The sequence below is a fragment of the Oryctolagus cuniculus genome, chromosome 15 (assembly GCF_051225735.1).
Source record: "Oryctolagus cuniculus isolate XC-2025 breed Fujian yellow rabbit chromosome 15, ASM5122573v1, whole genome shotgun sequence".
Classification (NCBI taxonomy): Eukaryota; Metazoa; Chordata; class Mammalia; order Lagomorpha; family Leporidae; genus Oryctolagus; species Oryctolagus cuniculus.
The window spans coordinates 80218495-80234197 of record NC_142881.1 but is presented as its reverse complement, the minus strand read 5'-3'; positions in this window follow the sequence as shown (position 1 = coordinate 80234197).

Here is a 15703-nt window from a genome sequence, read left to right as displayed (position 1 = left end):
ACTGAATGTGGGGGTGAATATTCTGAGGGAGATGGTCCCCAGTCTTCAACTCCTTCCTGGGCCCCATGATCCCAGCCTGGAGTGGCTCTCTTTGCTCCTGTGGGTTGAGATGGCTCCTCTTCTAACTTCCTTCCTGCCAAGCTTGGGACAACCTGACCACTTCCTGAACAGGGACACCAGGGACAGCCAGGCTGGAGCCACCTGCCTGGCCCCAGAGCAGCCCAGGCCTGCCTCTGGGGCTATCAGAACTCCGGGCCATCCTGGGCAGGCCAGATGGACTGCACGATGGATGGCAGGGATGGTTTGTATGACTCTGCAGAATGGGCAGGTGCAGGTGCCCCGGGGGCCACGCTGTGGGGCTGACAGCAAAGGGTGCCATCCCGTTGATGATGGCGGTTGCAAGGTGGGGGGAGAGGATCCACTGCAGTGTGGCCCTGGCTGGGCTGGGGTGGGGGTGGCATGGGGGGGTCTTTTCCTAACAGGGCTTGGTTTTTCTCGATGACAGTGCTGCCATCCCCGGAGGTTTTGATACCACAAAGTGCAAGACGATCTTCCACAAGAACACTTGCAGCTACTCCGTGGTGGAGCTGGAGAACCCGGACAAGGAATGTCCAGTCAGCTCGTGGATCCTGTGAAGAGCTAGCGGCCCCAGGTCCTCCCGCGGGCCCAGACAGCCCGATGTACAGCCCTGCTTATCAGTAAAGCATGTGTGGAGCAATCACTCGGCTGTGTATGCATTGATTGCGCATTTTACTGGCTGGGGCACTGTGTGTTCCATTTGAATCTTGATGTTGTGGCCCCAGAACCTTGAATTCTCCCTTGTGTCGAGTGTCAGTGGGACCCTGGTGTGCCTGGCTGGGTTAAGGGCTGGTGAACTGTGCCTTACTCCCACCGAGGGCACCTCCGTGGTGGCATCCCCATCCCATCAGTGCTGTATCATCACGTCCCATCCATGGGACCCTCTTCTAAGGTTCCCATGGACCCCGAGTAGAAATCAGCCAGGGCTGCCCCAGGCAGTGAGGTGGGAGGAGCCTCGATGCAGGAGTCTCAGTGAGCTTACTCAGCTCTGGCTTGTTGCATGCATTTGGGAAGTGAACCAGCAGGTGGAATCTCTCCCTCCCCCCATATCTCTGCCTCTCAAAAGATAAAAATCCATTTGCTCAGCAAACACGTCAGGCCTTCTCTGTGTCAGTTCTGAGCGCCCTGAGCCTGGAATGGCAACTAGCACGTGGTTGGGGTGAGGGTGCCCTCTCCCTCTCTGCTGCTATGTTGCCTGTCCACAGGAAGTATGCTCACTTCTCTCTGCTGCTCAGAATCAACCCCTTCCCTGGAATTGCTCCATTGCTTACCAAGTTCGTTTTTCTCATGAACTCCTCTCTCTCCCTCTCCTGACCAGAGCAAAATACAGATTTTGATTAAACTTTCTTTGGGAGAATTTCCTGGATCCTTGCACCTTACTTGAGACACAGGTAGATTTCCAAGTGGCAGTAGCAGTGGAGCCTGCGGCTGGAGGCCCAGGCAGAGGCTGCCCCCATCAGGGGGTGGGAGATCTCCTGGCCTCCCCACCTCCCAGCCCCTGCTGTATGACCGCAGTGAAGGAGTGAGCTGTGGAGGCAAAGGCCCAAGGTCATCCAGCCCCCAGCGTTGAGACACCCCTAATGTTCCAGTTTTCCCTTCTCATTCTCTCTTTAGCTGTTTCAGCTACAGAATTGGGTCTGATTTAAATGAAAATATGCATCCAGTAATATGCCCTTTGCCACTGCAACTTGTACCTGCACGCAGACAACAGAATTACACAATTTCATTTCCTACTAAAAACTTGTAAAAAAAAAAAATCTCACCTAGGGGCCAGCATTGAGATGCAGCAGGTTAAACTGCCACTTGGGACACCCACATTTCATACTGGAGTGTTGTTTCCAGTCCTGGCTGCTCTAGTTCCAGTACACTTGGGAGAGAGCAGATAACAGAGCAAGTGCTTGGGATCCTGACTCCCATGCGAGAGACCCAAATGGAGTTCCAGGCCCCTGGCTTTGGCCTGGCCCAGATCTGGCTGTGGGGGCATCTGGGGCAGTGAATTGGCAGATGGAACATCTCTCTCTATCTCTGTGTTGCTCTGCCTTTCAAGTAGATGAAAACCAACAGACTTTAAAAAAAAAAACTAAGAATATCTCTTGAACAACAACCACTTTCCTTTTTAATGTTTTTTATTGTGGTAAAATCTATATGACCAAACATTTGCCAGTTTCACCACTTCAAAGCGTACAGTTCAGGGCCGTGAAGTTCATGCACAGCCAGAGGCACCCATCACCGCCATTTCTAGAACTTTCCAGGGACTCCAAACCAAAACTCCCCGTGTATGCAGTCCTACCTCCCCCTCCTCCTCCCCCAGTCCCTGAGAACAACTAATCTACTGTCTCTGTGGATGTGCCTAGTGTAGATCTTTCTTGGAACAGAATTGCACATTTATCTTTTGCACTCTGCATATTTCGCTCAGCAGCACGTTTGCAGGGTTCATCCGTGTTGCAGCCTCTTTCAGTAATCCCTTCCTTTTGAAGCCTGAAAAATATTCTGTGTTATCAGAGTAGCCTATTTTACTTCCGTTCCTGTGCTGACGGACCTGTGGGTTGCCTGCACCTCTTGGCTGTAGTGGGTGCTGCTCTACAGTATGGTTGAGTCCCTGCTGTCAGTTATTTGGGAGCGTGTACCTGGGGTGGAGTGGCTGGGTCTCATAGTGTGTATTTTTTTTAACTCTTTGAGAAACTGCCCATCTGTTTTCCACAGTGGTCACAACATTCACATTCCATCCTGTAAGCAACCATATTTTTTAACTTAAAATATTGTTGGATTCAATTTTATCAGTAAGCATTCTTTTAAAAAAGTTATTTATGTATTTGAAAGGCAGTTACAGAGAGAGAGGGAGAGAGAGCGCAAGAGAGATCTTCCATCCAATGGTTCACTCCCCAAATGGCCACAGCATCCAGGCTGGGCCAGACCAAAGCCAGGATCCAGGAGCTTCTTTCAGCACTCAGGCCATCTTCCACTGCTTTCCCAAGTGCATTAGAAGAAAGCTGGATTGGAAATGGACTTTGAACTGGTGCCCACATGGGATACTGGCATCACAGGTAGCGGTTTAACCCTCTACGCCACAACACTGGTGCCCAAACAACCATTTTTAACATTAAAAGTTTCAGTAATAATTTCCCAAGTTTTCAGTATAAAACATAGTAATTATAGCACTATTGGAAAGTATAGGAATAAAATATATTTATAATCTCACTGCTTGAAGGTAACAACGATTAGTATCTTATCCTGATTTTCTTCTAGCTCCTTTTTAGGTTTTGTTTTAAATATTTATTTATCTGAAAGGCAGAGTTATAGAGATGGAGAGAGAGGAGGGAGAGGAGAAAGAGAGAGAGAGAGGTCAACCATCCACTGGTTCACTCCCCAGATGTCCACAACAGCCAGAGCTGTGCTGATCCGAAGCCAGGAGCCAGGAGCTTCCTCCGGGTCTCTCACGTGGGTTCAGGGGCCCAAGGACTTGGCATCTTCTACTACTTTCCAAGGCCACAGCAGAGAGCTGGATCAGAAGTAGAGCATCCAGGCCTCCTGGCTTCAGCTGCAGCATACCGGCTGCAGCGGCCATTGCAGGGTGAACCAACAGAAAAGGAAGACCCTTATGTCTCTCTCTCTCACTGTCCACTCTGCTTGTCAAGAAAAAAAAAGAAGAAGTAGAGCATCCAGGACTCAAACCGGCACCCATATGGGATGCCGGCCCTGCAGGTGGTGGCTTTACCTGCTATGTCGCAGCGCCAGCCCCCCAACTCCTTTCTACACTTTTTTTTTTTTACATGACAGATACCAAACTCTAGGTTGCAATTGTGTAGTCTGGGTTTTCCACTCAATAGTCTAGCATTAACACTCTCGCACCTCATCAAAACTCTTGCAAACATTCAAGCTAGTCATTCCTTATTCTTCAAACAGATTCAGTGCTGAACCCCAGCACTGAAGTCAAGTCTCGAGCGTTTGCTTCCACTCGCGTGCAGCATGAGCCAGCAGGAGATTGGTGTGCGAGTGCCCTGACACCACTGGCCCAGAGGGAGCGCCATCCTCAGGTGTCTTGGGAGGAGTCAGGCAGTTGAGATAGAAGAAAGACCCTGGCTTTGTTGGTGGCCAGTTGAAAGGAAAGTGAGGGTCATCTTTTGTCACAGAGGGTGGTGGGGAGCGGCTGTGTGTATGCACCTTTTGGGCAGAGACAGTTTAAATTTAGGGTTTACGCATGAGCTTCAAGGGACCAATGGGCCCCCAAATTATTTGCCCCACTGAATGTGGGGGTGAATATTCTGAGGGAGATGGTCCCCAGTCTTCAACTCCTTCCTGGGCCCCATGATCCCAGCCTGGAGTGGCTCTCTTTGCTCCTGTGGGTTGAGATGGCTCCTCTTCTAACTTCCTTCCTGCCAAGCTTGGGACAACCTGACCACTTCCTGAACAGGGACACCAGGGACAGCCAGGCTGGAGCCACCTGCCTGGCCCCAGAGCAGCCCAGGCCTGCCTCTGGGGCTATCAGAACTCCGGGCCATCCTGGGCAGGCCAGATGGACTGCACGATGGATGGCAGGGATGGTTTGTATGACTCTGCAGAATGGGCAGGTGCAGGTGCCCCGGGGGCCACGCTGTGGGGCTGACAGCAAAGGGTGCCATCCCGTTGATGATGGCGGTTGCAAGGTGGGGGGAGAGGATCCACTGTAGTGTGGCCCTGGCTGGGCTGGGGTGGGGGTGGCATGGGGGGGTCTTTTCCTAACAGGGCTTGGTTTTTCTCGATGACAGTGCTGCCATCCCCGGAGGTTTTGATACCACAAAGTGCAAGACGATCTTCCACAAGAACACTTGCAGCTACTCCGTGGTGGAGCTGGAGAACCCGGACAAGGAATGTCCAGTCAGCTCGTGGATCCTGTGAAGAGCTAGCGGCCCCAGGTCCTCCCGCGGGCCCGGACAGCCCGATGTACAGCCCTGCTTATCAGTAAAGCATGTGTGGAGCAATCACTCGGCTGTGTATGCATTGATTGCGCATTTTAAAGCATGTGAACTGAAGAGAAGAAAAGTGGAATAAAGGTTATGCCCATGTGCCCGCACCCAGCGTCCCCCGTCCCAGCGCCGGGCCACCCCTGTGGTTTCTGCCTGCGGCCTGCTCTCTGCTGGGCAATGAACACAGTCTATGAGTCTTTGGGATGAGATGGATCCTTTCCCTGTTTGGGGGTGTTTGTGTTTATCCTCCCTTCCCCTTCATGGGCGAGGGGCCTCTCTCTCTGCTGTGGCTCCCCACGAGCTGCTGTGTTTGCCTGAGGATAGAACAGGTCAGAGCAAGGCAGCCGGGAGAAGTGTCCAAGTCCTGGTACAGCACAGGGTTAAAGAGGCCAAGGCTGAGAGGGCGTGGCCTGAGGGAGCCAGGGCTGATGGGTTGTGGCCTGGGGAAGCCTGGGCTGAGGACCTGGCCTGGGGCAGCCAGGGCTGAAGGGGTGTGGCCTAGGAGCAGCTGGGGCTGAGGGGCATGGCCTGAGGAGTGAGGGCTGAAGGGCGTGGCCTGGGGCAGCCAGCTCCCCTCCCAGACCACTGAAAACAGTGACTTAAAAATGCACTGTCAACTTCTGTTCAGCTGGGCCAGGCAGTGAAGGGGCACTGGCTGGGTATACGTGACAGGTCACCAACAAGCCACTGGCCATCGGCCTCACAGCGTGTGGGCAGCTGATAAAGAGCATTCTCTCCCCTCTGGCCCGGCCCCATCTATGCAAACAGGCCACGTGGACGCGCTGAGCAGTGCAGCCGGGCCCCTCGGCGTCTTTGTCCACTCTAGATCGTGACTTCAGTTATGTCCAAGCCTTCCTGCAAACTCCGCGCCTGCGTCACGGGCATAGCCGTGGGCTTCTGGAACATTCCCCTACTGAGCCCCTCTCCACAGCTCACCTTCTGTATCCCTGCCGGTGCCTCCGCCACTTTCTACTCGGGCTGCCTTGCCCCTTGTTGAGTGGGACCCATAAGACCCCCTTTGGGGGCCGTCATTGTGGTGTGCCGGTTCGAGTCCCAGCTGCCCCACTTCCTATCCAGCTCTCTGCTATGTCCTGGGGAAGCAGTAGAAAATGATCCAAGTCCATGGGCCCCTGCACCCACTAGGGGGACCCAGAAGCTCCAGGCTCCTGGCTTCATCCTGGCTCAGCCTTAGCCATTGAAGCCATTTGGGTAGTGAACCCGCAGGTGGTGGACCTCTCTCTCTCTCTCTCTCTCTCTGTAACTCTGCCTTTCAAATAAATGAATTAATTGTTTTAAAGCTCCTATTACGATATTCCACTTGGCTGGGAAAAGTGGAAGCAGTTGTCAGTGAGTGTGGAGCCCCCTCAGGCATCTGGCTACAAACACACTCAGAATCCCAACGTGGTAACGCGACCCTGGGAAGCTGGTGTGAGGAGGCACCACAGGGCAGGCAGGGTGTGCAAGATGGCCCTTAGGGAGCAGCTAAGTGTGCCTTGGGAGTGGTTCCAGGGAGTTGGAATCTGGGTTGACATTAGCTATTTACCCTATGCCCTTATAACAATGGGAAGAGGTTTCACTTGAGTCTTTCCAGGGATCGCTCCTCAGTCTGTGTGTATACCGGCCCGAAATGTCAAACCCTGGACCCCAGTCTCCAAAGGCCGACCCTCTAACAGCCAACCTGAGCACCTTTCCCTAAACAAGCCACCCATGAAGAGACAAGGAAGAGGCCTGCCTCCTCCCAACATCGGGTGACATGGAGGACCTCAAGGGTCTGGTGGACCAAGCCCAACACCTGTCCCTGACCCCTAGTCCAATGGGCCCGCTGCTGGTGGTGCTGATCTGTGCAGCCCTGATGTTAAACTCAGGCCGCCGGTTACCAGGCTGGGTTCCAGGATGGGCCCAGTGATTTGGCTTTCTGTCCGGGCACACAGTAACTGGACTGGACCCTGGGACCAGCCCTTCAAGGATGCAGTCAGGCAGCTGGTAGAGCAGACTAAGAGGACCCTTCGACTGATCATCGCTCTGTTATACCCATTGTCGCTGCGGTAGCTGGTGCGGCTGTCGCCATCGTTTCCCTCGTCCAAAGTGTTCAAACAGCTGACTGGTGAACAACGTCACTCAGCTAACGGCCACTCCCCTGTTTACCCAAAACCAAGCCACCAGTCAGATCAAAACAGCGATCCTGGCCTTGGAACAGGGGTTGGATTCACATCAGAAACAGATTGAACTGCTTTGGCAGACCATGCACCCCCAGTGTGACGTTGGCTTCACAGATGGTTCTGTCGCCAGCGTGCCTGTCTTAGACTGGGAAACTTGGTCTCATACCTTGTCAGCCTGTATTGGGGCTCTTGGATGGGCAGTTTTCTCAGGCGCTCTTCAGTTTAACCCAACAAATTCTAAAGCTTGACGCTACCCACATTTCTGCCCTGGTAGTCACCACCTTTACATAGGGCCTGGGTGATAACTGGTGGGGACCCGTGAAGTTTTGCTTACATCCCAACATGTCGATTATTGCAGAAGGGGGCAATAAAAAAAGTCTCAAGAAAGTGCAATTTCTTGTTTTTTTTTTTTTTTCATTTGTAATGTTTTTAATGAAGATTTATTTTATTTTATTCGAAAGGCAGAGCTACAGAGAGGGGGAGAGAGAGATATTCCATCCACTGGTTCACTCCCATATGGCCACAGTGGCCTGATCTGGGCCCAAGCCCAGAGCTGCTACCGGGTCTTGTATGCTGGTGCAGCGGCCCAAGCACTTGGACCATCCTCCGGATGGCTTTCCCAGGCACATTAGCAGGGAGCTGGCTCAGAAGTGGAGCAGCTGGCTGTGCTTTAACTGCTTTGCCACAACACTGGCCCCAATTTACAATTCCTTTTACTGAAGATTTGTACAAACTGCCTAGTGTAGGTTGTTGCATGAAAGAAAACCAAATTGACAGTATTTCGAGTTTACTAAGTCCTACATTGATTCTGACCAACTTGGCCTTTTACCAGTAAGTTGGATGCCAGGAAAAGAAGTACAGATTGGAGATCTTGGTGGGGGGGGGTGCTGGTGGGGAAGGAACAGACAACAAAGAGTGTGAGAGCTGGAAGGTGGAGCTACAGATGACCTAGTCCAAGCCTTCATTCCACAGTGCCGATACTGGATCGTGGGCTCCTGCACCTGTCCTAACCACTTGGCACTGGTAAATGGCAATGGTTCTTTTCTCTGAGCCTATCATGGTGCTCCGTGGCCCTTGTTAGAGTTATCCAAGGTTCTGATACTTTGTGAGTTATTGAGGAGTGTGAATGTGGACTGAGGATCTTCAGGGAAGTTACTCCATTAGAACGTTCATTTTAAGATGGAGTGTTGGCAACTGAAAATTTATTAATACAGTACAGGAAGACTGTCGCTCCCCCTCTTCGTGGAGGATCGACACTAGACCCTGTGTTGTTCTTTCATCTGCTCGGCCCTCCCCAGGTTTGCTGCTGGTTCTTCCCGGGTTGGCTACCGACCCTTCCACCTCCGTGGAGGGGCGGGCCCCCTGCCACTTTCCCCACTTCCGCGGGGGAGCGGCACACCGCCAGCCGGCTCTCTTGGGGGCTGCTCAGGTGTTCCTTCAGATAGATGTTCCTGGTGCATGTTGTCTCTCTCCTCCTTTATAGTCCTCTTCCACCAATCCCAACTCTGCTACCCACACACCGAGTACGCTGCTCTCCTCCAATCAGGAGCAGGTCCTACAGTTTATTGGTTGAACTGGAGGCAGCTGTGTAGAAGCTGTTACTCCCTTCTCAGCGCCATATTGTGGGAGAGCAGATGCATAGAATAAGTCTTAATTCCAGTAACAGTCTAGTCCGAGTTGCTCCCCACAGAAGACCACGCCGGTCTTGGCTTCAGAACCTGGGACTAGACATTGGGAGCCTTAGTTCAAAGCCCCAATGTTACCCATGGCAGCTCTTGCCCTTTAGAATGGTCAGTTAAGCTGTGTGGGCCTTTGTGGCTTCATTTACGAAATGAGGGTGCTTCAATCAACCGATACTCAGGTTTTCAACTTCAAATTATGGTGTGTGTGGGTCACAGGTGGTTAGAGATCTTTGGAAATTTTTTGGTTAAACCATATGATAATAACTTAGCTTGCTTTGTGGTTAATTGCTCAATTTTGGTTCCATGATGTTTGAACTTCGGAATTGTATTCATGCAAACCATAGTATAAGTATGGTATATGTTGTTTATAGAACTCCTCTTTGAGGAGATATTAGGTTCTGTTTGAGGGTGTGTGTTTTTCTCTCCCTCTTTTTTTTTTTTTTTTTTTTGACAGAGTTCTCTCTCCCTCCTTTTAACAACCACCCCCTGCCCCACACTGAAACAATGATCATGGATCTAGAGGCAGGGAAGTTTTAGAAAGCACTAAACTTTCTAATTTCTTCTAAAAAAAATAAACATTTAAGACAACCCTCACTTGGAGGTGGTAGGAAGTAGTTTGGATTATTATTTTTTAAAGATTTACTTATTTATTTGAAAGTCAGAGTTACATAGAGAAGGAGAGGCAAAGAGAGGGAGGTCTTCCATCTGCTGGTTCACTCCCCAGTTGACTGCAATGCCTGGAGCTGTGCTGATCTGGAGCCAGGAGCCAGGAGCTTCTTCTAGGTCTCCCACATGGGTGCAGAGGCTCAAGGACTTGGGCCATCTTCTACTGCTTTCCCAGGCCATTGCAGAGCACTGGATAGGAAGTGGAGCATCTGGGACTTGAACAGGTGCCCACATGGGATGCTGGCACTGCAGGTAGCAGCTTTACCCACTGTGCCACAGTGCTGACCCTGAATAGGTTGGATTATAAATGTGAAGATAAGTAGAACTTTAAGTTTTTATTGATTTGAGTTTTTTAGATACAATTTGGTCCAATTTTACAGGTAGCAGAACTGGCAAAAGTATGTATGCTTGGGTTATAGTAGAGTGTTTTGACTATTGAGTTTTTTATTGTTAAGTGGAAGATTGGAGAAAAAGCTGATATTTATCAAAGCACCACCTCTTCCCCATAAGTGTGTGAGTCTATATTAATATCCTCACTGAATGGATTCGGAAGTTAGGATCAACAGGAGCAAATGGTGGTCCAACGTCAGAGCTCTAAGTAGTGACTAAAGGACGCTAACTCAGGGCCTTCTCGTTTCAGACCCCCTGACCTCCTGCTCCCAGTTTCTGTGCTGTCTTTTATACTCCTGAGGGGGAAATTCCTAAGCCGCCATCGTTGACCCAAACCCTCAGTGTTCAGATGGGCGAAGTGCTCCTAGACGGGGAGTGGCTCACGTCACCCTCGCTGCAGCCCTCTGTGGCTGCCGCTGTGTCAAAGTCACTGGAGGCCATTGTTTTTGACCAGTCTCCGGCACTAGGCCACAACAGACAAGGCCAAAAATCAACATGTAGTCATCCCTGCTAAAGTTCCATTTTCTCAAGCTGAAAGGATGTTGCTTGGCCTGCCAAGAAATGAGAGTTAGGGAGCATCCAAATGGACCAGTTTTCTTTGGTACAGTAGTGAAGTTCCCTCTGCTTGAATCCTTAGATCAGAGAGGTAGCCTGAAATAATCTGCTGTTAATTAACCATTGTTTTCTTGCTGGTGTAGTGCTCTCTCCTTTTCTACAAGGAAAGTAACTTGGAAATGATCAGTCTTTTCGTTCTTTTCTGTTTGCTGTCTTCAGCCTCTCCCAGCCCATAAAACCAACCTCTTCTGCTCAGCCCATCAGAGAGCTTCCACTTTATGTGATGAAGTGGTGCCTGAATCTAATTAAGGACTTCAGATGGTTCTAATTTGGTCCTTTGGCACTACTCTTGTCTCCATTGTTCAGAAGAAGTTGAGGTCCAGAGAGGTTAATTGACTGGCTCAGGGAGTCTCGAGCTTGCAGACGTAGACAGAACTCAGGCTTATCAGACTCCAGAGTGGTCTCCTGACCACCAGGCCTGCCATGCTGGCTGTGAGCCTGCCACAGTCACGTGAACCAGTTCCTTGAGAGAGGGACTCAGCTGCAGCTCATTGTCCTGGGAGTTTTTCTGTGTGATGGGGTTCTTGCTTCCAGCTCTGAAGGCTTCCTCCTCATCACAGGACAGGAGGGCCAGCCTCTACACACAGCTCTGGTCTCAGGAGCTGGGCTATAGGAGCCCTCTTTGCCCCACAAGGAAGGAGGAGGAAGCTAAGGACCGCGGAGACCCAAGCAGATGGGACTGGCCATGAAGAAACACTGAATGGATTACAGAGACCCTTATTCTAACAATGTGACTGTTTTGAAGGATAGCACTCATTCCAGCTTAAAAATGTTTGCTAACTCTGTGGAAACAACAGTTGGGTAACTTTAATCTCATCCTACATTCTGCCCATAGCTGATAAGGGAGAAAGCCAGTGTGTGTGCCGTGTTCTACCCTTCCCAGTGTGGAGTGGAGTTCCTGTGATTGAATGGAGAGGGCTGCTTTGGGGACCTGGAAATGCATAGGCACTGTATGCCTGTTTGGCTCCCATACTACAGCTCTGGGGTTCTTTTTTTTAAGATTTATTTCCTTGAAGGTCAGCGTTACACACACACACACACACACGTCTTCCATCTGCTGGCTCACTTCCCAGTTGGACACAGTGGCCGGAGCTGTGCCGTTACAAAGCCAGGAGCCTCTTCTGGGTCTCCCACGCACATGCAGGGAAGGACCTGGGCCACCTTCCACTGCTTTCCCAGGCCATAGCAGAGAGCTGGATCAGAAGTGGAGCAGCTGGGACTAGAACCGGCACCCATATGGGATGCCTGCACTGCCGGCGGCAGCTTTCCCACTACACCACAGCACCGGCCCCATGTGTTGGGTTTCTTAACATTGTGAAGCAGCACTCAGATTTTGTTGGTTAAATGTTGCATCTGTCAGCCTTTGTGGCATTCCACATAGATGCCGAAGACCCAAGAAAGGGAAATCTGTCATAGATGAAGAAGGTTGTCTCACACGTTTGACCCAGGCTTAGACATAGTTTGCATGGCTGATGCGAGTGCAGAGGAAGCAGCTTGCCCAAGGAGGTGACCCTCCTGCTGCACCTCGGAGGCTGCCTCTCACCTGTGTTGTGCAGGTGGTGATCAGACTCCCTGTAGTGTGTGCCCAGTGCACACCCATGGGACACCTCTGCTTAAAACAGGTGCTGACAGTGTGAAAAAGGAAGCTGCTGAGTCACCCAGCTGGTGTGGGCGGCCTGGGGTTGGAAAACATTTCCACAGGGCTTCCAGCAGAGCCGATTAGGGAACCCTGTCCTTGATAGACCTTCTGAGCAAACAAGCTGAGGGCACAGAACTCAGGAGGGGGAGTTACAAAGTGTCCTGAGTCTACATTTCTTGGTGTCTGTGGGAGCTCCCCAGTTCCTGGTTTTGAATGTTTCGCTGAGGCAATGGTTGGTTTTAGTTACTTGATCAAATATAAGTTGGCTGTAAATGTTTGGATTGATTTCTGGTGTTTCTATTCTGTTCCATGGGTCTATCCATCTGTTTCTGTACCAGTACCATGCTGTTTTGATTATAACTGCCCTGTAGTATGTCCTGAAATCTGGTATTGTGATGCCTCTGGCTTTGTTTTTGTTGTACAAGATTGCTTTAGTTATTTTAGGTCTCCTGTGTCTCCATATGAATTTCCAGCATAATTTTTTCCATATCTGAGAAGAATGTCTTTGGTATTTTGATTGGTATCACATTGAATCTATAAATTGCTTTTGGGAGAATGGACATTTTGATGATATTGATTCTTTGAATCCATGAGAATGGAAGATTTTTCCATTTTTTGGTATCCTCTTCTATTTCTTTCTTTAACATTTTGTAATTATCATCGGAGAGATCTTTAACATCCTTGGTTAAGTTTATGCCAAGGTATTGGATTGTTTTTGTGGCTATTGTGAATGGGATTGATCTTAGAAGTTCTTTCTCTGGCCAGCACCGTGGCTCACTAGGCTAATCCTCCACCTGCAGCATTGGCACCCTGGGTTCTAGTCCTGGTTGGGGCACTGGATTCCGTCCCGGCTGCCGCTCTTCCAGGCCAGCTCTCTGCTGTAGCCCGGGAGTGCAGTGGAGGATGGCCCAGGTCCGTGGGCGCCTGCACCCACATGGGAGACCAAGAGAAAGCACAAGGCTCCTGGCTTCGGATCAGTGAAGTGCACTGACTGCAACACGCCAGCTAGAGCAGCCACTTGGGGGGTGCACCAAGTCACTGTCTAACTCTGCCTGTCAAAAAAAATTTTAAAAACAAAAAGAAGTTCTTTCTCAGCCATGGCATTACCTGTGCATACAAAGGCTGTTGATTTTTGTGCATTGATTTTATATCCTGCTACTTTGCCAAACTCTTCTATGAGTTCCAATGGTCTGTTAGTAGAGTTCTTTGGATCCTCTAAGTAAAGAATCATATCATCTCCAAAGAGGGATAGTTTGACTTCTCCCTTCCCAATTTGTATCCCTTTAATTTTAAATAAACTCTAGTAGTAGGCCTTGATGTAGTACTTCATTTATAGCTATGTCTTCCTTTTTTATTTTTTGCTTTCTTTAAAAAGGCTTTAATTATTGATTTGAACTTCAGAGTCACACAGAGTGACAGAGAAGCCGCCTACAGTGCCGACTGCTCCACTTCTGATGCAGCAATCTGCTGTGTCCTGGGAAATACCAACAATATAAAGTCCACATAGGAAATGTCAACAGTGACCCCAGATACTAACTTTATGTGTTCTATTTTGTTTGTGGGACACACAATTTGTCCTATGTAAATTATGGTCCTTGTGCAAGTGGGTACATAAGTGTTTGAATAAGTAGATGACAAAGATTTCTTCATGTGTAAGTCAGAAATAATCCCACACAGAATGTTTGTAAGGAAGAAGAGAATGAATGGGTAGTAAAATGTTTTCTAAGACTGAGTTAAATTCTTTTTAAAAATCTGTGGTAACAGTGTATATTATGTATATAGTATCAAATTTTAAATAAACTCTAGTAGTAGGCCTTGATGTAGTACTTCATTTATAGCTATGTCTTCCTTTTTTATTTTTTACTTTCTTTAAAAAGGCTTTAATTATTGATATGAAGTTCAGAGTCACACACAGAGAGGCAGAGAAGCCGCCTACAGTGCCGACTGCTCCACTTCTGATGCAGCAATCTGCTGTGTCCTGGGAAAGCAGTGGAGATGGCCCATTGCTTGGGCCCCTGCACCTGTGTGGGAGTCCTGGAGGAAGATCCTGGCTCCTGGCTTCAGATCAGCTTATCTCCTGCTGTTGGGTCCATCTGGGGAGTGAACCAGCAGATGGAAGACACCTCTCCCCCTCTCTATTTCTCACACACACCTCTGCCTTGCCTCTCTGTAATTCTGCCATTCAAATAAATAAATCTTAAAAAAAAGTGGAACAGGCAGGAAGCCAGTTGGCACCTATGGGGAAATGACATTGTCCCAGGCAGTGTTGTAACCTGCTATGTCACAACGCAGGTCCCTGTAAATACTTCTATTCCCACTGTTTATTTTTAGCTGAGCAGAAACAGGATATGCAAATTCCATAACTAGTAACTTTAATAATTTTTATTATACTTTGTAATTCTGTTGCTATAATTATCATAAACTATAACTTACTTAGTAATTATGGAACCATTCAAGTTATCCATTTTGCGCTTTGTGAATTTTGGTATATTCTATGCTTCAAGGAATTCATGCAGTTCATTATCTTATGAAATGTTTGGTCACAGAGTAGTTTATAGTGTTCCTTTACAGTTCTCTTACCCATCAAGTCAGTCCTGGTGTCACTGCTCCATTAGTAATTTGCACCTTTTTTCCTGGTTGGTCCTGGTAAGAAGTTCACAAATTCGGTTGATGTTATCAAAGAACCAAATTTTAGTTGTGTTGATTTTCTCTGAGTTGTACTTTGTTCAGTTCCATTGACTTGCACTTCTAACTTTCATGATTTATTTCACCTTGCTTTCTGTGTTGAAATTTCTGTTCTTCCTCTGATTTCCTAGGGTGAAAATGTAACTCATTGGCCTTGGTTTTTTTTTGTTTGTTTGTTTGTTTGTTTGTTTGACAGACAGAGTTAGACAGTGAGAGAGAGACAGAGAGAAAGTTCTTCCTTTTTCCGTTGGTTCGCCCTCCAAGTGGCCGCTACAGACGGTGTGCTGTGGCCGGCGCTGTGCCAATCCAAAGCCAGGAGCCAGGTGTCTCTCCTGGTCTCCCATGTGGGTGCAGGGCCCAAGCACTTGGGCCATCCTCCACTGCCTTCCCGGGCCACAGCAGAGAGCTGGACTGGAAGAGGAGCAACTGGAACAGAATCTAGCGCCCCGACCGGGACTAGAACCTGGGGTGCTGGCTCCACAGGCGGAGGATTAGCCAAGTGAGCCACAGCACCGGCCCCTTGGTTCTTCTTTTCTAAAATATGTATGCATTGATATAAATTGGTAGGATACATTTTTACTTTAGTTTGAAATATTTTTCATTTGAGTTTTATAAACATGTTATTTTGAGGTTTGTTCATTGTTCTCCAAGTGTTTGGGATTTTCTAGCTTTTTCGTACTGACTTCTCAGGTACTTGCATTGTGATCTGAGAGCTTACATTGTGTGGTTCCTGTCCTCATGAGCTGACATCTGCTGTACACCCACAAACATGGTCAGAGTGGACGTGCTGCGTGGGTCTGAGAAGAGTGTGTATTCCATTACTGTGGGTGGAGTACCCTCTAAAGA